Raw genomic sequence first — 20,607 nt, 5'->3', positions numbered from 1 at the left:
TGGGGAAATGGCAGGTATTAATTTTATTCTATTTTTAGCCCAAATTTCCATAATATTCTGTAATAAAGGATTTCCTATTCTTTGTAGAAATTCCTTGGTAATCTTATTAAAACAAATATTTTCTAATTCCATTTCTAATTCTTGTGTTTCAGTTTCCAACTGTTAGACAAATATCTGGTTCTTTCTTCCTAAGGGCGGATCCCATAGAAAGGCACAGATCAAGTTTGGAGGATGCAATAGATTTATTTTAGGCTTTCAGGCTGCAGCTCTGGGTGCGAAAAGCTTAAATGCCATTCAGACCCTGAGTACAAGAAATTACAATTATTTATACAGTTAACATTACATATGCCTCTTTCCTGCCATTGTTCTAAAAATGTGTACATTGTACTGGTTCTGACTAAATGTCAGCAGGCATCCGGGTTTGGTTCAAACCGATTCCTCAACTGCTGATTCTGAAAAACAACTTACATAGCACAGGGGGTTTGGGTGAAACAGAGTTCACTCCCAAGTCACACAGCAAGATTTTTCTAAAATGGAGTTACGTTTGCTAACATTTCTCCCTCCTCTAAAGCGTTTTACAGATCATAAATCACAGTTTATTTATTTATTTATTTATTTAAGTATTTTTATGCCGCCATTCAGCCAAAAAAGGCTCTCATGGCGGCTTACAAAAGTATTTCTTGACAGTCCCTGCCCACAGGCTTACAATCTAAAAGACATGACACAAAAGGAAAGGGGATTGGGAGGGAGGAGGAGGAGGGGGAAAAGGAAAGCAAATTCAGGCACTACAATCTTAGTTGGAAAAGTTCAGCAGTTACAGGGGACAGCAGGAGGGAGGGGGCTCTCAGCTGGAGCTGGACCCAGGCACGGTGGAGAAATGCCTGGCTGCTGCTTCCTCCCTCATGGTGGCCTCTGCAGTGGCAGTTGGTAGCAGGAGGGAGGGGGCTCTCAGCTGGAGCTGGACCCAGGCCCGGTGGAGAGATGCCTGGCTGCTGCTTCCTCCCTCATGGTGGCCTCTGCAGTGGCAGAGTTTATCATTGATTCTTTCATCTATTTGTTCATACATTACAAGCATTTGTTTTTGCATCAAGCTTTTTTGCATGTGGCGAATAAGAGCCATTAAACAGGGAAAGCAACAGGATAATACTAGACAAACAAACAATACGGCTAACATAATCATTATCAATCCCTTGAGCCAACTTAAATCAGGTAACCAGCTGGTAAGCCAGTTAAACCAATCATATGATCCGCTGATCCCTCTTGTATTTTGGCCATTCATATGTTGGAGATTCTCAAGTTCATTTTCAATAGTTTTATTTAAATCTTGAAAGGTGACTCGACACCCTTTACCAACTATCTTACAATATCCTCCTTGTTTGGCCAAAATATAATCTAATACAAAACGCTGCTGTGCAACTTCTTGACTAAGGTCTTCTATTTCAGATTGCATTGCTCTAATCATTCTTGCAGTAGCGTTTATAGTTTTCTCTAAGCGGCAGGTCAAGCCTAATATACTTTTGCGGTTTTCCTGTGCAATGATGCCAGGATATGCTCCTAATGTTAGGATTCCAGAGAATAATCCACCTGCTACTCTTGAAGGTTCTGTTTTAGACATTTGTTCTCCTACAATCACCATGTCATTACAATTCTTTCCTATGGGTCCTACTAGCTGTCCTAAGCCCCCTGTCTCTCTCCGAGTTCTGGTTCCAGCAAGTTTTACCACTTGCACTGGCATGGTCAGATACCCAACGCCCACACATTGGTAGTTTCCAGGGTGATAGTTAGTGGCCCATCCTTTATAAAAGAACCATAAATTGGGGTCTCTGGCTTGCCATCCAGAGCAAATACTTCCTCCTTTTCCTGAATATTTCGCCTGAAACATTGGGTATTCAGGGTATATATCAGAAAAAGTTGTTTGATTAGGAGAGTTAATAGACATGGAAGTATTTCTCTGTCCCCACAACCAAAATTTATCAGAACAATAGGAATAATTCTTTAATCGTTCATAGAATGGCTTCTATTTTCCCCAGTCTTTGGTCTTGTTATTCTAACTTCCTGAGTGTGAACAACAAAAACACATTCCTTTGGTGTACTTATTGGTTTTAAACCTTCAGTGTGGGTTTGCTCTGAATTCACTGCTACTTACTTTAGTAAAAAGAGTACCTGCTCCTTTATTCCCTAGCGTGGCTTGCAGAGCTCCTACAACCATGTCAGGATCAGTAATTAAACTAGGTATCATGGTAAAGTCTCTTACAGTAAGGGGATGTTCATAAAACAAAATTGCATCTTGTCTATGTTGGTTAAACATATATTCAGCATGTGTTTTGAACCAGTTTCCTTGTCCCGTCTGGATTAGGATCAAGCATTCAAGCAGGACCAAGGCCATGCTTCTGAATCTTTTAAAAGTAGACATGGCCTATCGTGGAAATGGCACACTTTGATGGGTGCCGATCGTGGTGTACACAAATGGGCCGAGGCCGATAATTCTCTGGATGCCGCCTATACCACAAAGGCCAGTAGATTTTGGGCTCTACAGTCCCTAATCTCTGAAAGATGTAGGGATTTTTCTGAGGCCCTTTTCCTTGTGTCCACACAACAGTGTTGTTCTGTTCTCCTTGGGGCAGTGGGTTTACAAAATTTCGAATGACTGGTTCAGCTGCTGTATGATAGTGCACACTTTGGAGGCCCACCCATCTACTGATTTTTCACAATTTTAACTATGGTGCCTCCAAGAGGTATACAAGTATACTTAACACGCTTGTCTTGATCCTTGTTGGATTCTTGTCCTATGCTCTGAGCTGCTTCCGGTGAGTTCAGAGAGGGAGGGTTGCTGTCCTCAAGGTTGCTCGTGTCCCTCGAGCACGCGAGGCTCGAAGGAGGCAGGGGTGGCCTGTAGGCTTTAATTCTAGAACAATGAGTCCATTTATTTAGTCCAATTAACTTAACTGCTGAATGGCTTACAAGTCCTACTGAATAAGGTCCTTCTCACCGTACGCCGTCAGAATCTGGGTTCCACCTTTTCAACAACACTTCATCTCCCGTCTGGAAGCGATGGATCGGGACATCAAGTGGCAATCGCTGGAAGGGTGCGGCGTACTTGTGGAGCTGTGTTAAAACAGACTGAAGGGCAGTTATATGACCAAATAACATCTGGTCTCCCATTTCCCACTTAACTTCTTCCCTTATCCCAGTCAGCACACGCGGTGGAAACCCAAACATCAATTCAAAAGGTGATGTCTTTAAACCCTTGCGAGGCATTCTCCTAAGCTTCGTTAAGGCTAGGGGCAAGGCATCTACCCAATTTTGAGAGGTTTCTAGCTGGATTTTCTTCAGTGTTTCTTTCAAGGGTTCTTCCTATTCATTCTTTCCACTTGTCCTGAGGCCTGTGGCCTCCAAGGAGTGTGGAGCTTCCAATCTATCCCTAGCTCTTTTAGCTACCCACTGCACTATCTTAGAAGTAAAATGGCTTCCTTGATCTGATCTCTATGACTTCAGGTAAGGAAAAGCAAGTTACAATTTCTGACATTAACTTTTGAACTACAGATTTAACCTGGTTATTCCGACAAGGAAAGGCCTCCATCCAACCTGTGAGCTGATCAACAAAAACTAACAAAAACGTAAACCCTTTGGCAGGAGGCATTTCGGCGAAGTCTACTTGTAGACGCTGAAATGGGTAGTGTGCCCACGGTCTTCCTCCCATCGCTGGAGGGGGTCGTCTGGGAATGTTGGTCTTCTGACAGATGGTGCAAGTTGAGGCTATTCTTTGGGCTTCTTGGTGCATCCCTTTTCCAATGTTCTTTGCAGGTGCTCCACCACGCTGCTGGCTCCAGGATGTCCCAGGTTCTGATGAAGATCTTGTAGGATTTTTCTCATGATCAATCGGGGCAGTACTGCAAGTCCTTTGGGGGTTATCCACCAACCACTCTCATTCTTCTAGGCTTTGGCTTCTCGAGCTATAGTCTCTCTGTGTGCTTGTTCACGGGTGGTGGCAGCTTGGTGGGATGGATTAGGAAAATTCCTGCTTCTCCTTGCAGGGCAGCCTGTTTAGCAGCTGGGTCTGCTTTCTGGTTTCCTTTTCTCAATTCTTCTCCAGGCGCACGTCCATGGGCTTGCACATGCATCACAGCCACTTCAAGGGGAAGCATCAGGGCTTGTAATAGGTCATTGATGAGACCTCAGTGCACGACAGGCTGTCCATTGGCAGTGATGAAACCTCTTTCTTTCCATAAGGCACCATGTACATATAATACAGAGAAAGCATAACGAGAGTCTGTATGTACATTTAGGCGTTTACCTGTTCCAAACTCGAGGGTTCGCGTTAAAGCAATCAATTCAGCGGCTTGTGCAGAGAAATGTGGAGGTAATCTCTCCTGCCATATGGTTTCTTCACTGGTTACCACAGCTGCTCCTGTGTGTCTTTTCCCTCCAGTTACAAAACTAGAGCCGTCAACAAAATAAGTCACATCAGGGTGCTCAAGGGGAATATCATTTAAATCAGGTCCAGGTTTGGATTCTAGACTTAAAGTCTCTAAACAGTCATGCTCGGGGCCCTCCTCTGAGGTTCCTTCAGGTAGCAATGTTGCAGGATTTAAAGAGGCAATGGCCTTGAAAGTCAATCGTTCAGTTAACAATAATCCAATTTCATACCTTGACTGCCGTGCAGGGTTGAGATACTTATCTCCTCCTCCTGATCCTAGGATCTGGGGCACTCCATGTGGCACAAGGACTTCCATCTCTCCTCCCATGGTCAGCTTGTCCACATCCTGGACGAGGAGGGCGGTGGCAGCGACAGCTCTCAAGCATGCAGGCCAACCTTTAGCTACAGGATCTAAGACTTTAGAATAATAGCCTACCGGTCTCCATGAAGGTCCCAGCTTCTGGCACAGCAATCCTGAGGCCACTCCTTTCTTTTCGTGCACGTACAGGCGATATGATATGGCTTCCGGTAATCGGGTAAGGCTAAGGCGGGTGGCACCTGTAATGCTGGTTTAAGGTCTTGAAAACGCTTTATTCATCTCTCTTCCCATTTTCAGCCCAGATGTCCTGCATGTTTCAAGTGAGTGTTTCCAACTTTGGTCAGTAGAGGGCGCGTAAAGGTCTTATCCCCCACTTTAATCTTAACCACTGGGTCGGTGCTGGCTGAATCAGTTTGAAGAATGGGGGAGCCCGACCCGGATCCCCTTCATTGGGATTCATAAAGAACTGGTGTTGGTCCAGACCCTCCTCGGGGACTTTCATGTTCCAATTTTGCCTTTAAAATAGGGCATTCTTGTTTTCATTGTCCTTGTTCAAAACGCACATTAACTCTTATCAAGGGGCAATCTCTAAAAGTTCTCCAATTCCTTTCCCATACACTCCATCTATCTTCTGCATAATATATATATATATATATATATATATATATATATATATCTGTGTTGTATCTAAACTGATTCACTATTACCCTTTGGTTGGCATCATCCAAGGGACCCATGCCAAGGGATCCATGGATTCCTGCATTGAGCAGGTGGTTGGACTAGATGGCCTTGTAGGCCCCTTCCAACTCTGTTATTCTATGATTCTATGCCAGAATACATTTTAAAAGTATTTGTCAGCCATTCAAAAAAAAAAAAAAGCGGAAGGGCTCTCAGTTTTTCTCTTGTTTGATTTCAAAAACTTTAGACAGGTCACTGGTTTACGAAACAATCTATCTTAAACCGGCTACTATACAATTGTAATAGGCGGTGCTCTCTCTGCCTGGCCAGTTCCCCTGCTGGGATCTTGCCTGAGGCATGAGCTGAATCAGCGGCATCCGCTGAGCCCCCCCCCCCCCCGCCAACTCCTATAAATTCGAACAGACTTGCCAACTTCTCTGGGTCTTCGCTAAATGAGGGGTTCTGCTTTTTCCAATTGTGCAGATTTGACGTGAAGAAGAGAGAGTAAGCAAATATGTTCGCAAGCGGAGCGGCATTACTCATGACGGGGCAAACGCTCCCTCCTCTTGATCAGAGTCAGAGGAAGGGGGGGCTTTAACTTCTTTTGTCTTAATCCTATTGACTGCAGGCGATGCCCTGCTGGGAGCGCGAACCTTATTCTTGGGGGTAGGTTTCAAAGGGGGATGATCAAAGGGATCATCTTTGCCTCCTTGAGAAGGGGGGGTGCAAAGGTTTCACTCTGGGGTAAAACATGGGACTTTAACTCCTTAAACCGTTTCTGTATTAACATAATATTACACCTTTGCATTTTACATTTTTAAAAGCCAAGAGGGGACAGGCTGTGACGTCATTAAAAGACCCCCCTGGTCTCTATCCAGTGCCAAAAATTGGCCATTCACAATCACAAAACTTATTCAATTCATCTTTAGACATTTTAACACAACAGACATTTTTAACGCAACAAACATTTTTAACACAACAAACATTTTTAGCACAACACCACAAAGGACAGAGAAATTTCCCAACATATAACCAAGTGGGGTTAAGGAACTTTCTTCTACAGACTGGGACTTTAACTCCCATGTCTTCCCAAGTGAAATTCAGACAAGTCTGAACTTCCAATTTGAAGAAAAGAATTACACTTACCCCTGTTCCCGGGAACTCCAAAGATAATATTGCAGTCACGTCTAACTGCCAAACAATACAATGCAACTATTTCTAATTGCGAACCAATATGCAATTACGTCTAATTGCCAACTTAAGACGCCTTTCCAAAGCCTCCAGTCTGTGTCTAAATTTGTCAGACTTTCAGATCCTTGCCTAATTGGACATCGGCATCGGTCAGTCTGTGGTCCTGAGGCAAAGAGGGAAGACTGAATTCAGTCCTGTGGCCACACCCTAGTTGCCCCACACTTCGACAGAAGGGCCGACAGCGATCCAACTTAGAAGACATCCGAGTCGGGTCACCAATTGTTAGACAAATATCTGGTTCTTTCTTCCTAAGAGCGGATCCCATAGAAAGGCACAGATCAAGTTTGGAGGATGCAATAGATTTATTTTAGGCTTTCAGGCTGCAGCTCTGGGTGCGAAAAGCTTAAATGCCATTCGGACACTGAGTACAAGAAATTACAATTATTTATACAGTTAACATTACATATGCCTCTTTCCTGCCATTGTTCTAAAAATGTGTACATTGTGCTGGTTCTGACTAAATGTCAGCAGGCATCCGGGTTTGGTTCAAACCGATTCCTTAAGTGCTGATTCTGAAAAACAACTTACATAGCACAGGGGGTTTGGGTGAAACAGAGTTCATTCCCAAGTCACACAGCAAGATTTTTCTAAAATGGAGTTACATTTGCTAACACAACCAAGTCCTTTCACCTACTCCCAGAATACCCTCCACCACATATCTTATTTGATTAGCTATATAATATCCTTTTAGATTTGGGAGACCTAGTCCTCCTGTCTTCTGTTGTTTATACCAAACTCTCTTGTTTACCCTAGCCTTTTTATCTCCATTGCAGAAATTATTCAACATTATTTGCCACTTCTTTAACTCTGTATCCGATATTCTAATTGGCAACATTCTAAATAGAAAATTAATTTTAGGTAATATCTTCATTTTAATTAATGCTATCCTACCAAACCATGACAGTCTTATTTTATTTATTTTTATTCTTGCCAAACAGGAGCTCCAAAGAAAGCCCAGCAGGCCGCTGGGGGCCAGCTACAAGGGAAAGCTTGTGGCCGTGGGAGCAGTGGCTGAGTCACCTGGGGGAGTATGGCCTACGGGATCGCCACCTTTTCCCTGGCCTGGATCCTGTGTTTTTAACTTGCTGTCAAGTATCCAGCAGGCCTGGCTTTTCTGCAGTGTTTGTACAGCAAAATATATTTCTTCAAAGCCTCTGAAGAACGCTGTTCTGAAGATCAATTAAAAGATGTATGCAACACAGTATTTTTAAAAGCATGGCTGCAGTCCTATGTACACGCAGTTGGGAATAGCTTGTCATTGTCATGTTTTATCTGATTTTTATTTGCTGTTTGCTGGCTAGAATGAGGTTTTGTGAAGCAGGAAGATGGACTAGAAACGTTTTAAAATAAATCCATGTGCCAAATAAATACACAGTCACTTGTAAACAAACATGGGTGGGATTGAACCGGTTGCCTTCCACTGCTTGATGCTCAGCCCAGAAATGCTGCTGGTGCTGAGCGCTGCCTTTGACCTCCCAGCAGAACTGGAGGGCTGGGTCTGCGCATCCCAGTCTGTTACGAAGTCCTGCAGCGACGTGTCAGTTTCTCAGTCTGGCCTGACCCGCCTGGTAGGGTTGTTGTGTGGATAATTATATTGGGGCAGCAAGCTGTGTAAGACGCCTTGCAGGGGTCACGTATGCCGAAGACGTATCTGAGCAGGCTTCAGGCGCAGATCCCATCTTTCTCTCTGAGTATTATTCGTGGCTGTGAGGGGATGGAGGAGGGTCGGGCGGTGTCGTTGACGGCACTGTCCTTTGGCCCTCCTTCCCTCCCTCCCTGGAGCTCCAGGGGGGCATAAACAGCCCGTTTCCTCCTCCCAGCAGCCCTGAAAGGTGGTTCAGGCTGAGCAGCCGCGCCTGCCACAGAGCTGCCCAGTGAGCAGCTGAAGAGAACTCCGACCCCAGATCGCCTCTGTCCCGGCCCGACACGCCCTGACGCTGGCTTCTGGGAATCATAGAATAGCAGAGTTGGAAGGGGCCCATAAGGCCATCGAGTCCAACCCCCTGCTCAGTGCAGGAATCCACCCTAAAGCATCCCTGACAGAGGGTTGTCCAGCTGCCTCTTGAAGGCCTCGAGTGTGGGAGAGCCCACCACCTCCCTAGGTAACTGATTCCACTGTCGTACTGCTCTAACAGTCAGGAAGTTTTTTCCTGATGTCCAGCCGGATTCTGGCTTCCGGTAACTTGAGCCCATTATTCTGTGTCCTATATTCTGGGATGATCAAGATGAGATCCTGGCCCTCCTCTGTGTGACAACCCTTCGAATACTTGAAGAGTGCAGTCAAGTGTCCCCTCAGTCTTTGCCAGGACGGTCATAGACCTGTTTTTTTTTTTTGGAGAAGAATGAGCCAAATTAGGAATTGAGCACTTCGGCCTTTGCTTTGTTGTTTGTTATCAATTTGTCATCCTCATTAAGCAGTTGAACCACCATTTCTTTCCTCTTTTTTTACTGTTCATGTACCGGAGGAAAGCCTTTTGGGACCCCACTATTGACTTCCCTCCGTCAGGAGAATTATTATTATTATTATTTATTTATTTATATAGCACCATCAATGTACCATTTATTCCCACTCTCTGCTTTCTGTTCTTCAACCAGTTGCTGATCCATAAGAGGACCTCTCCTCTTATTCCATGACTGCTAAATTTGTTCAGGAGTCTTTGGTGGGGGACTTTATCAAAAGCCTTTTGGAAGTCCAAAAAAACGATGTCCACCGGATCACCCCCGTCTACATGTTTGTTGACACGCTCAAAGAATTCTATTAGATTAGTGAGACAGGACTTGCTTTTGCGGAAGCCGTGTTGAGAGGAGGAACGGGCCTTGGATTCCTTGCTTATTATCAGCTTCGGCTGATACGCCAGCTGTGCCCCTTCCTAGAGTCAGAAGACCCAAAGACGGTCGTGCACACGCTGGTAACTTCGAGGCTCAACTTCTGCAATGTGCTGTACATAGGGCTACCTTTGTGCCTAGTCCGGAAACTTCAACTACCGTATTTCTTCGATTGTAAGACGCCATCGATTGTAAGATGCACACTAATTTCAGTACCACCAACAGGAAAAAAAAACCCTAAGACACACCCGCGATTCTAAGACGCACCCCATTTTTAGAGATGTTTATATGGGGAAAAATGTGCGTCTTAGAATCAAAGAAATAGGGTAGTTCAAAATAGGGCAGCCAGGCTGGTCACTGGTACACCTAGGGGTGACCACATCACACCAGTCTTAAAATCCCTTCACTGGCTACCAATTAGTTTCTGGGGAGAAAAGGATGTGGAAATTCCATTCCGCAAGCAGTATCCTTCCACTGGCAGAATGAAGATACTGGATCCAAGCCTATATATGTGGTCAGAAGGCACAGCCAATTGTCATAGAACCATAGAATAGCAGAGTTGGAAGGGACCCACAAGGCCATCTAGTCCAACCCCCTGCTCAATGCAGGAATCCACCCTAAAGCATCCCTTTCAGGTGGTTGTCCAGCTGCCTCTCGAAGGCCTCCAGTGTGGGAGAAGAGCCCACAGCCTCCCGAGGCAACTGGTTCCATTGTCGTTCTGCTCTAGTGTCAGGGGGGCGGCTGCGGTACTCAGGGCCTGCTGGGCGCCCCAGGTCTGATCCGGCTTCAGGGCTGCTGCTCGGGTGTGTGTGTGTGTGTCCGACACATCTGGGGGGCGCCAGGTTGGGGAAGGCGGGTTTAGAGGCCGAGGCGGCGGTGCCCACGTGGAGCCGCATCCTCCTTCCCTGCCTGCGTTGGCTGTCCGCCGCCGGGAGCAGGAGGCTGGGCTTAGGCGCCTCCGCGTCTCTCAGGGCAAGAGGTGAAAGGTCAAGGCACGACAAAGGGCTTGGCCTTCCTCCGTCGTCGCCGCCTTCGCCCCGCCTCCCGTCGCCCCTTCACCCAATCAGAAGGCCTCTCCTCCGCCCGCCCCCGCCCACTCTCCCTCCCACGTTGCTGTCATCACAGACTTGCACGTGGAGGAGGCGGGCCCGTCGTCGCAGCATCCGCGCCCTCCCATTGGTCGTCGGGGGCTCCGGGGCTTGCCCGGGGAACCAATCGGATCAGGCGATGGGCGGGGCGTCGCTCCAGTCCCGGAAGCTGCTGCTGGGAGAGAAGGAAAAAAAGGAACAGAAAAAGCGAAGAAAGAGAAGAGAAAGAAGGAAGGAAGGAAGGAAGGAAGGAAGGAAGGAAGGAAGGAAGGGGGGGGGAGGCGCAGGCGCAGGCGCTGCCACGGGACCCCCCTGCACCTGGGCGGATTGCCCCGGGGGCGCTGCAGGGGAGGCTCGGGGTAAATAGCCCAGCTTGGGGTGGGGGCAATATCAAAGGGAACCCCAAATATTGGGGGGGGGGGGTCGGCAATGGGCCTGGCGGAGTGGGGAGGGGGCGTGGACTGACCCCCTTGCTCCTAAAGACAATGGGGGGGGGAGTGGGTGTGGGGACGCTTTAGGGTGGATTCCTGCACTGAGCAGGGGGTTGGACTCGATGGCCTTATGGGCCCCTTCCAACTCTGCTATTCTATGACTCTAAGAGGGAATTGGGTTGGGAGGCTGCAGCTATGGGGTGAGCCCCAGGAAGGGAAGGAGCGCGGGGTGGGGTGGGATGGGGTGGGGGAAGCCCCCCCTTGTTTATTCCTCCAATTGCCAGGCGTATAATAACCTGCCTTTCAGGGGATCCTCGGATTGGCGTCTTCCCTGGCTTATCTCGGGGGGGGGGTCTGTTTTCTAATGGGGTGGGGGTGGGAGAATTGTAGGGAGGATCTGGTGGGGACCTGGGTTGACCTGAGCCTGTAAAAAAAAGGGGGTGGGTGGGATCTGTTCTGTAGACCAAGGTGGGCTGTGTGTGTGTGTGCTCTTATCCTCTCTCTATCTCTCTCCTCCCCCTCCTGCTTTGTTCCTTTCCAGCAAGATGTGCAGCTCTCCCGGTTGCCCAGCGCACGCGCACACGCGCACACACACACACACACACAGAGGCCTGCAGGTAAGAACTGGATCTGACTTGAAAGGAGCTGAGCTCTTCGCAGCCTTTGCTAAAAGGGCTGCATACTCTCCCTCCCCACAGCTGCTGCAGAGGAAACTGTTCCCATTGGTGGTGGAGTGCTGAGGCCTCCGCTTCGGGTTTGCTGGTTCTGTGAAGGATGGGAAGCAACGCTGTTGATCTCTTTGCTGGGTCTGTGCCCCCCCATTCTCTTTTGGGATCACTCCAGGTTTTCTCATTCCTAAAATTAAAATGCTTGGAATCCATTTCTTTGTGAACGTACCTAGAGAAAATGGCACATTTTGCCCCCTCAAATAGTGCTTGAATGCTTTCAGTGTAACTATATGAACCAAAAATTTAATTTAATTAATGGTGTTTTGTTTTGTTTTTAAAAAAGGCCCAGATTTACAGATTTCATACTGGTACATACATGGTCTGTCTTGATGTGTCTGTGTTTTAGGACTTCCATTTAGAATCATAGAATAACAGAGTTGGAGGGGACCTACAGGGCCATCGAGTCCAACCCCCTGCTCAATGCAGGAATCCACCCTAAAGAACCCCGACAGATGCTTGTCCAGCTGCCTCTTGAAGGCCTCTAGTGTGGGAGAGCCCACAACCTCCCTAGGTCATCGGTTCCATTGTCGTACTGCTCTAACAGTCAGGAAGTTTTTCCTGATGTCCAGCCAGAATCTGGCTTCCTGCAACTTGCTTTTGGGCTGCAATCCTATGTATACTTCTGAATATACACACATAGGATTGCCCTGCCCATGTGCTAGGTTCTCTTCAGCAGATGGGTCAACTTGCATTTCCTGAAGCTGGGTGGCTCCTTTGGTGAAGGGGAGGCAGAGAGTTCATGTTGCTTCTCTCGCAGGAGATGAAAATAGAGACCGATCCAGAGGATCATAGAAGGGGCCATTTAGGCCATTGAGTCGTGTGTGTTGAGTTGCCCTGTGTGTGTGTGTGTGTGTGTATGTATATGAGTGTGAGATCGCTCAGTGTTGTTTGTTTATTTGTTTTAAAATGGATACTGGGCCTGTTCAGACAACACACTGAGCCATAGTTAAGCCACTAATCCTTTTGCAGCAAATGGTTAGTGAGCATATTTAAACTGTGGTTACGTAGCCACCGGGGTTAGGAATTATTATTATTATTATTATTATTATTTATATAGCACCATCAATGTACATGGTGCTATATAAATGTGTACAATTGTTCACATGACAGTACATGGTGTACAATTGTTCACATGACAGACTGTGGCCCTGTTCAGAAGACACCTTAAACCATGGCTTTAACCATGGTGAACAAGGCTTTTTGCCTTATTTACTATGGTTACAGCCATGGTTTAAGGAGTCTTCTGAAAAGGGCCTAAGCTCCCATGACACGCTGAGCCATAATGTTTAGCTCAAAACACTTAACCATCATAGTTTAGTGTGTTGTCTGAACAGAGGCACTCTGTTGTTTCCAACCCAAAATGTGTCTAAAGTAGCACTCAACATTATAAAAATACACAAACCGATAAAACTAATAAAAACAAAAAGAATCATAGAATCATAGAACGGCAGAGTTCGAAGGGGCCTACAAGGCCATCGAGTCCAACCCCCTGCTCAAGGCAGGAATCCACCCTGAAGCATCCCTGACAGGTGGTTGTCCAGCTGCCTCTTGAAGGCCTCTAGGGTGGGAGAGCCCACAACCTCCTTAGGAAACTGATTCCATTGTCGTACTGCTCTAACAGTCAGGAAGTTTTTCCTGATGTCCACCCAGAATCTGACTTCCTGTCACTTGAGCCCGTTATGCCGTGTCCTGCACTCTGGGAGGATCGAGAAGAGATCCTGGCCCTCCTCTGTGTGACAACCTTTCAAGCACTTGAAGAGTGCTAAAAAGTAGCAAGAATCATAGAGTCAGCATAGCTGTTGTTGCCCCCAAAAGCTCTCTGCAAGAGAATCAGAGCGAAAAGGCGTTTCTTTTGATTTGCCTGTTCCCAGATTTCTTCCATATCCCTTATCCCAAACTTGCTGAATCCTCGGCAGGAGGTGTCAGGTGTCCCTGAGGATGGCCCCACGTTCGTTCTGGCACAACCCCCCCTCCCTGCTGTTCATGAGACTGGCCTTCTGCTTCCCTCCCCCATTCTTGCAGTGGCCAGTTCCCGGTATGTCTGTGACGAAGCTGAGGTGTCCTCATTCTGTGCTTCCTTCCTTAAGCAGAACAACTTCTGCTCTGCTCTCAGGCCCTTGCCTGGCACACCCTGGCTTTCCGCACCTCTGTCTCACCGCACTGCTATGACAACTTCCTCATTTTTAGCAGTGAGGTCAGTGCGGTGCTGGGCAAATTGATGACAAGGGCCCCTCTCCGTATCTGGGCACGTGACTTTAGACTGCCCAGGCAGGTTGTGGCAATGAGTAGCTGGTGGTTGGTTGGGGAAGTGGCAGTGAAGGAGAAAGCGAGGGGCACGTTGTGACAAATGGGGAGGCCGGTCTGTCTCCCCACGGCTGGAGGGCCGCAGCAAGCAGAGGAGGTGGATGGAGGGGCAGGGATGGGAAACGAGGCTGTGCAGAATGAGTCTGTGCCCCACCATATTTGAGTCATCGATGGGGCCGGAAGGAGCGAAGTGCTCTTGGCGCTTTGCCTGTGGCAGATCCTGGCTGGTGTTTGTGTGGGAAGAGAGCTCCGGGTGTCCAGATTTTGAGCCCTTCCCTGGCGATGTCCGGCCCAGCAGTACCGGCATGGAAAGGATCCCCGGGATCCAAGATGGGGCTTCCTGGTCGTTCCATGGCCACCCTGAGCACACGCACAGCTTCCCTGGTTCTCCCTACATGACGGCAGCAGACTGTCTTAGCCCTGCTCGTCCAGGACTTCCAACTTTGCCCCCTGACTTCCCTCACGTCTGTTTGGCTGCTGCCCTTCAGTTCTTCTTGAAGGGCAGGTAAGTCTCTGTTTGACTCCGGCGTAAGCCTGCCTCTGTCTTCTCCTTGGCTTCCTGTGCCTTGCGAATTGAGAATGTCTTCATGGCATCCCGAGCGTGGAGACACCGTGCAGAAGGTTCTCTCCCTTCTTTCCCGTTCAGCTGCATCCTCCCTTTGCTGCTGCTGCAGCCCACCCGTCCTCCACCTGCGTCCCTGGGCCAATGCTGCACCTCTGGGCTGGAGAGCTCTCTGGTGGCCTGCTCTGCTTCTTCAAGGGTTGCGCTCAGAGGCTCTGGGGCTTTGGCCCTTGACCTTAGCGTGTCAAACTCCGCCGTCAGAACAAAAAAGAATCATAGAATAGCAGAGTTGGAAGGGGCCTGCAAGGCCATCGAGTCCAACCCCCTGCTCAATGCAGGAATCCACAGAAGGATAACCAGGGCTTGCCGTATCCTACCGTGTTCCAAAGGTTCCAGATGGGCAGCAAAATGGGGATTTAAAATGGCAAAACTAAAATAAACGTTTGTGCTTGATGTTTGTACTTAAAACCAACCTCCAAATTCTTCCCCAGGGCTGTTCAGGCTGGAGTGCTGATGAGGCGCTAGCGGAGGGCGTTCCCAAATGCTGAGCGGCTGCCAAGAAGACCTTTGGCGGGTCTTGGATGCTCGGACGGGGTGCGTGGATGGCTTCGTGAACGGGGCCTGCTGTGTGACGGCGGTGCTGTGCCTGCCTGCCTTATTCGAGTTACTTCCACATTCTAGTAAATTTGGAAACACGTTTTGATTTTGGTAGAATTTTGGTGTGTCCCGTAATGTAAAGGACCACAGCGGGAACAGGGCAGTGGTAGGAATTGCACCGTGCCCAATGCTGACGTCCCAGCCGGAACCCATCTAGCGCTCTAAGCGCTGAGTGTATTCTCTCCCCACTAGGAATACTTGGGCTGTTTTTTCACCTCCTTTCTTTCAAACCCAAACGTTTCGGTGGGGTGGGGTGCATGGAACCAGCTGGATTCTGTATTGCCTGCCAGCTGCGCCTGTTGCTGCAGGGTGACCACGCTTGGCCAGGTGAGAGTGGGCCGGCTGGCCCCTGTGTTGGGCTCCCAAGAAGGCTAGCGCCTCCCTTCAGAGCTGGGCCCAGGACTGGCCTGAATTGCAAGCAGCCCGTGAAGGTCCCATCCCTCTTGTTTTGGAGAGTCAGCTTTGGAATCTGGGCCAAATTCCAGCTGGGGCAATTGAGTCAGGGCCCTGCTCTGATCTCGCTTGTGTAAGGGATTCCACTCTCCTTTGCTTCCTGCCCTCAGGGTTGTGTGGGGAGGAGCAGGCAGGGGGGCGACGGAGCCTCCTGCTGAGGCTCTGGTCCTGCTCTGAGGTGGCCGCCCTCTGTTTCCAGGTCAGGCTGCCTTGAGTTCCAAGAGCCGCTCCTGCCAGGGCACGCCTGCCTTGGGTGGGGCCGCTCTTGCTCCAAAGAGCTTGGCGTTGCAGTCGCTGCGGCAGAGGCCCTGGGAGGCTGGGCACGGGGCGATGCCCGTTCAGCCTGCTGCTCACCTGCATGGGATTCCCAGCCAAAAGAGACCGTCTAGAAGGAATGGTTGGTGTCTCTTCAGGCCTTGGAGAGTGCGCGTGGGGGGGGTGGGGGTGGGGGTGGGGGTGGAACACGCCTCAGCCTTTGCCTGCAGCGTGTGGCAGGCCAAGGAGGCCTCGGGGTGCCCTCAAAGGGTCCCCTGCCAGGTAGTGAGAATGCCGAGGCCCCGAGTAGTGGCCCTGAGGGCAGGGAGAGCGCCCACCTCACGTCTTCCTCTGCTAGCCACCAGGGTAAGCCTGGCAGTGGGTGTTGCCCCCAGCGTGGCCAAGAGCAAGGCAAGAGAGGCCCGCAGGAACTGCCTGCCTGGAATAGGCCGCTGGCGTCCGTCTCATCCGGCGCTGGGTCTGGAACCACCCACACACACCCTGGAAGCTCCCAAGCAGGGCAGAAGTGTGGCAGCCACCTAGTGCTGAAGGCGCTCAGCGGCCCTTGTGGCAGCCGGGATCGCTCTGGGTCCGCTGCACGGTGCTCTCTGGCTTCACTCCTCAATGTCTCCCGGCTCTTCCTGCCCCTTGAGCAGGCCAGGCCGAGCCCGGGTGGTCCTTTGTCTGCGTCGGCCTCTGTGGGTTCCAAGTCCTTTTTACACACTTTGCTGCCGCAAGAGAGCTTCCAGCCCCCATCTGTGGCTCTCCAGAGCACTCCCCCCCCATTCCAAGGTGATCTGGGGCGGCATTTGCTCAGGGAGAGCTGCTTTGCTCTAAGGGTGGTTCCCTGGGCATGCTTGAGGGAGAGGTGCCCTGCTGAGGCCCTTCCCTCACCCCATGTTGGCTTAGTGCCAGTCCACAACCCCTCAAACGTCTCCACAGGGTGGACACAGCTGGCCACATCCTCCTGTGGAACAGGCTGCTGCTGTTGGGTTTGGGGCTGTGGGGTGGGGAGGCAGAAGGTTAAAGGTGTTTGGAAGGGGGGTTTCAGAAGGTCTGAGAAATGCTGCTCCTCCACATTGCATTTGTGACCCCTTTTTCTTGCCCCCCCCCCAGACTATTGTTCAGCCTCTGAAGCTGTTCTTGGTGGAGAAATGGTACAGAGCGTCTGATGAGAAGTTCTCCTGCAGGTGAGGGGGAGAGGTGGGTGCGAGGGCTGGAGAATGGGTTGGAGAAGAGCAAACGCAGGTCACAGATGCAGGCCTGGGAGCCTCCTGTGTCCTGGTTTGGACCTGTCTGGTGCAGAAAAGACCGGCTCTGGGCTTGCCATGAGACACAAATGAAGACATTGTCATTTGAGAGATGTGATGATCTTTGCCTATGGTTTTCCAGTGGGCTTTGTTCTGAAAGCAGCCTTTGGAAGCTTTGCAGAATTTGGCCCTGGGGCAGCAGGAGGCGAGGACTGGGCCCTTGAAAGTCCTAAAGCCACACAGCTCACGGCGTGCCCTCTGCCGCTCCTCAAGCGTTTCCGGTAGCCTCAAATAGCTGCCGCTGCTGCCTCTTGGGCGAGAGCCTCCCCTCCCCGGAGGGCTGCTTCCCACCTTGGAGGGTGGCCGTGTCTCTCTCTGGCCTGTGTTGACCTGGAGGAGGAGGCCCGGAGGAGGCTGCTTGGGCAGGGCCTGTCCCACAGGGCTTCCGTGCAGTCAGGGCTCCTCCGCCTCCAGCTGACCTCTTTTCCCCTGGCAGGGGGAAGCGCTGACTGTCGGTGCCCGGAAAAGTGCTGCCTGTGTAGCTGTTGAGGAAGGTGGAAGCCCTATATGGCTCGGGTCCAGGTTATTTGAAAGAATGTATTCTCCCTTATGAGCCTGCCCGCGCTTTGAGATCTCTGGAGAAGCCCTTCTTCAAGTCCCACCTTCTTCACAGGCGCACTTGTTGGGAACATGGGAGAGGGCCTTCTCAGTGGCTGCTCCGGTGCTCTGGAACTCTCTTCCCGGGGAAGCTAGGCTGGCTCCCTCCTTGATGGGCTTTCGGAAGCAGGCGAAAACTTTTTTGTTCCAGCAGGCCTTTGGAGAACAATCTGGCCCTCCATCTATGTTAATGTCTTATAATTTTGTTGTGTATTTTAAATGTTTATGGTTTTGTTTCACCCCCCTTTGTAAGGCCACCTTGAGGCCCAGCATTGGGCAAAAGGCGGGATACAAATAAATATAATAATAATAATAATAATAATCATAATCATAATAATAGTAGTATTTTCCCACCTGGCCCAGTGTGCTCCACACCAGCCTTCCCCCACCTGGTGCACGGCTGACCGGGGGATGGTGGCCGTTGTCGTACAACACATTTGGAGGGCTCCAGTTCGGGGAAGCTGCTGCTCTACACGAGGTTTCCAGAGGGCCGCCTGTCCTTCCCCGACCTGGAGATGCTGCTGGGGGTGGAGCCAGGGGCCCCTTCTGCCTACAAAGCAGCAGCTTCTACTGCCGAGCTGCAATCCGTGCCTGTAACGCGGCTGTTAAAGGCCCAGGAGCCCCGAAAGGGTCACAAGTGGACAACCAGGCCAGCGGCTTCCCCGGCCAAGCGCCAGAATGTGCTTGGGATTTCAGGCCTTGTTCTTGGCCCGGTGGAAAATATAGCCGACAGGGCCCTTGAGCATGCACAGAATTCCTTTCCGTCCCCACAGCCCCTTGTGGGAGCCGGAGGCCACGCGTCCTCCTGGCAGGCCAGTGTCTTGCCTCCGCTCTCCCTGGGATCTGCCTCTGCTCTCCCCGCCTCGGCACTGAGGTGCTCCGGAGGAATGCTGCTCCCTGCATTGGGGACGGGGAGACGGGGACACAGAGCGTGGGCCTGCAGCTGCTGAAAGAAAGGCGGGAGGAAGAGCACCACGGAGGCATGTGAGGGAGGGGCAGTCACTATGGCAACCCTGGCAGCGGCTGCTCCCGGAGCTAGGCCACGGCTCGCCTGGAAGGACAAAGGCGCTGACAGGGGTGGCAGCAGGGGTGGCAGCCACGCCCCCCCTTGCAGGGCCACTGCCAGGCCAGGCCACCTTGGGGTAGCCCATGTGCTCTTCCTTCACCTGCTCTTCCCAGGGATGCTCTGCTCAAGTGGGGACCAGCCTCTCGGCCGGACCGGCCGCAGCGCTTAGCGCCTGACCCCAGGAGCCCAATTCATGCCGGTGGCTGCTGCGCGTGTCCCTCGTGGGCTGGGAGCATGCCCGGCCGCCTTGCCCTGCTCTTGGGCCCTAGGTATACGCCAGCCAAGGGGGAGCCAGGGAGCCCCGCTTAGCCCAAGGGTGGGGGTTCTGCTCTCCCCCCTCTTCAAAACAACTGAATCCCAGCGGGGTTTGTAGGCACACTGTTCGTTTTATCTGCAAAAACAGTATTATGAGGACTAAGCTTGAAATACGGAAGATAATCGTGTCTGGGAGTTAAATCCATGCGGCACTTTGAAAAAATTTCAGGGATGGAAAAAAAAGGCGGAAGGGGCCGTGGCTATGTGCCCCAACCCCAGGAAAGCCACTAGGTCACGCATCATTTCTTCTTTGATTAACGCTTTTTCTCTCTTGCCATACAGTACATGAAATACTGGCAAAGAATCCTCTGGTGGGTGTCTGTGCTCCCTTTAGGTCTGCACAGTTGCTATCTATTGTATTTATTTATTTAAAACATTTGTATCCCACCCTATATCATTGAGATCTCAGAGTGGCGTACAGATAAAAGCATACAGTATAAAACAGTAAATATGCAGTTAAAAACAAATTAAACCATGACCCATGTTAAAACAATATATAATTTAAAAGCAATAGATGCAGTTAAAACAATGTGCCAGTGAGTTTAACCATCAAAGGCTCTGTTAGAAAGCCACGTTTTTACTTGGCGTCGAAATGCAGTCAGTGTTGGTGCCAGTCGGGCCTCCCAGGGGAGGGCGTTCCACAGTCGGGGTGCCACCACAGAGAAAGCCCTCTCCCTTGTCCCATCATAGTGTATATGTCGCATTGGTGGGATGCGGAGAAGGGCTCCTCCAACAGATCTAAGGTCTCGGGCAGGCATATATAAGGAGTATATATTGTATATTTCACTGCTGTGGTGGGGATTCTGTGTATCACGGTGGCGATGCTATTCAAACACCTCTTCTATCTGCTCAGTGTGATGTGTTTTTCTGAACCCTATGTGTGGTTTTGCAAAGTTTGGATTTCTGCCTGGTGAGGGGTAGTGGGGAGCAATGGTTTGTGTGTGCGTAGGAGGGGTATAGATGGGCAGGAGGAAATGGCAAGGAGGCAGGACAAAAGGAGTGAGTGGCAGGTAAGCCCTCCTCAGTATTGGAATTCCCTTTCTCTTCGCCACCCAAACTGAAAACTGGTGGCCTTTGCAGATAAAATCATAAGAGTTAGAAAGTATCTCACAAGGTCATCTAGTCCAACCCCGGCATATGCAGGGAACCCACTACTGCTGCAGCATCCCTGACAACCGATCGTTCGGCCTCAGTTTAAAAACCTCTATCTTCGGGGGCAACACCTGACCCATTTGTCACCGCCAGGACAAACCTTTTTAATGTTTCGTCAGCATCCTTATTCTTGTAATTTGATCCCATTGATCTAAGTCCTACCCTCTGGGGCAATAACAGTTCTTTGTCTCTCCATCA

At 50.1% G+C, this 20,607-nt stretch overlaps 1 protein-coding gene across 2 annotated transcripts in view; it reads left to right on the top strand.

Annotated features, from left to right (window-relative positions):
• Positions 1 to 10,840: 10,840 nt before the first annotated feature.
• The window catches only part of ATOSB (atos homolog B), a 42,280-nt gene continuing 32,513 nt past the window's right edge, over positions 10,841 to 20,607 (top strand). Inside the window, exons 1-4 of one of the 2 annotated variants that reach the window (XM_063128725.1) lie at positions 10,841 to 10,938; positions 11,552 to 11,627; positions 15,096 to 15,198; positions 17,086 to 17,159. The gene's annotated coding sequence lies outside the window, so the exon portion shown is untranslated. Of the gene's footprint in view, positions 10,939 to 11,551; positions 11,628 to 15,095; positions 15,199 to 15,265; positions 15,285 to 17,085; positions 17,160 to 20,607 lie in introns of those variants that run through there. The other variant, XM_063128726.1, reaches the window with a different exon arrangement.

Source organism: Elgaria multicarinata, chromosome 6, assembly GCF_023053635.1.
Source record: "Elgaria multicarinata webbii isolate HBS135686 ecotype San Diego chromosome 6, rElgMul1.1.pri, whole genome shotgun sequence".
Lineage (NCBI taxonomy): Eukaryota > Metazoa > Chordata > Lepidosauria > Squamata > Anguidae > Elgaria > Elgaria multicarinata.
Note: the sequence above shows the minus strand (reverse complement) of the source record. Positions and strands in the feature narration are given on the sequence as shown.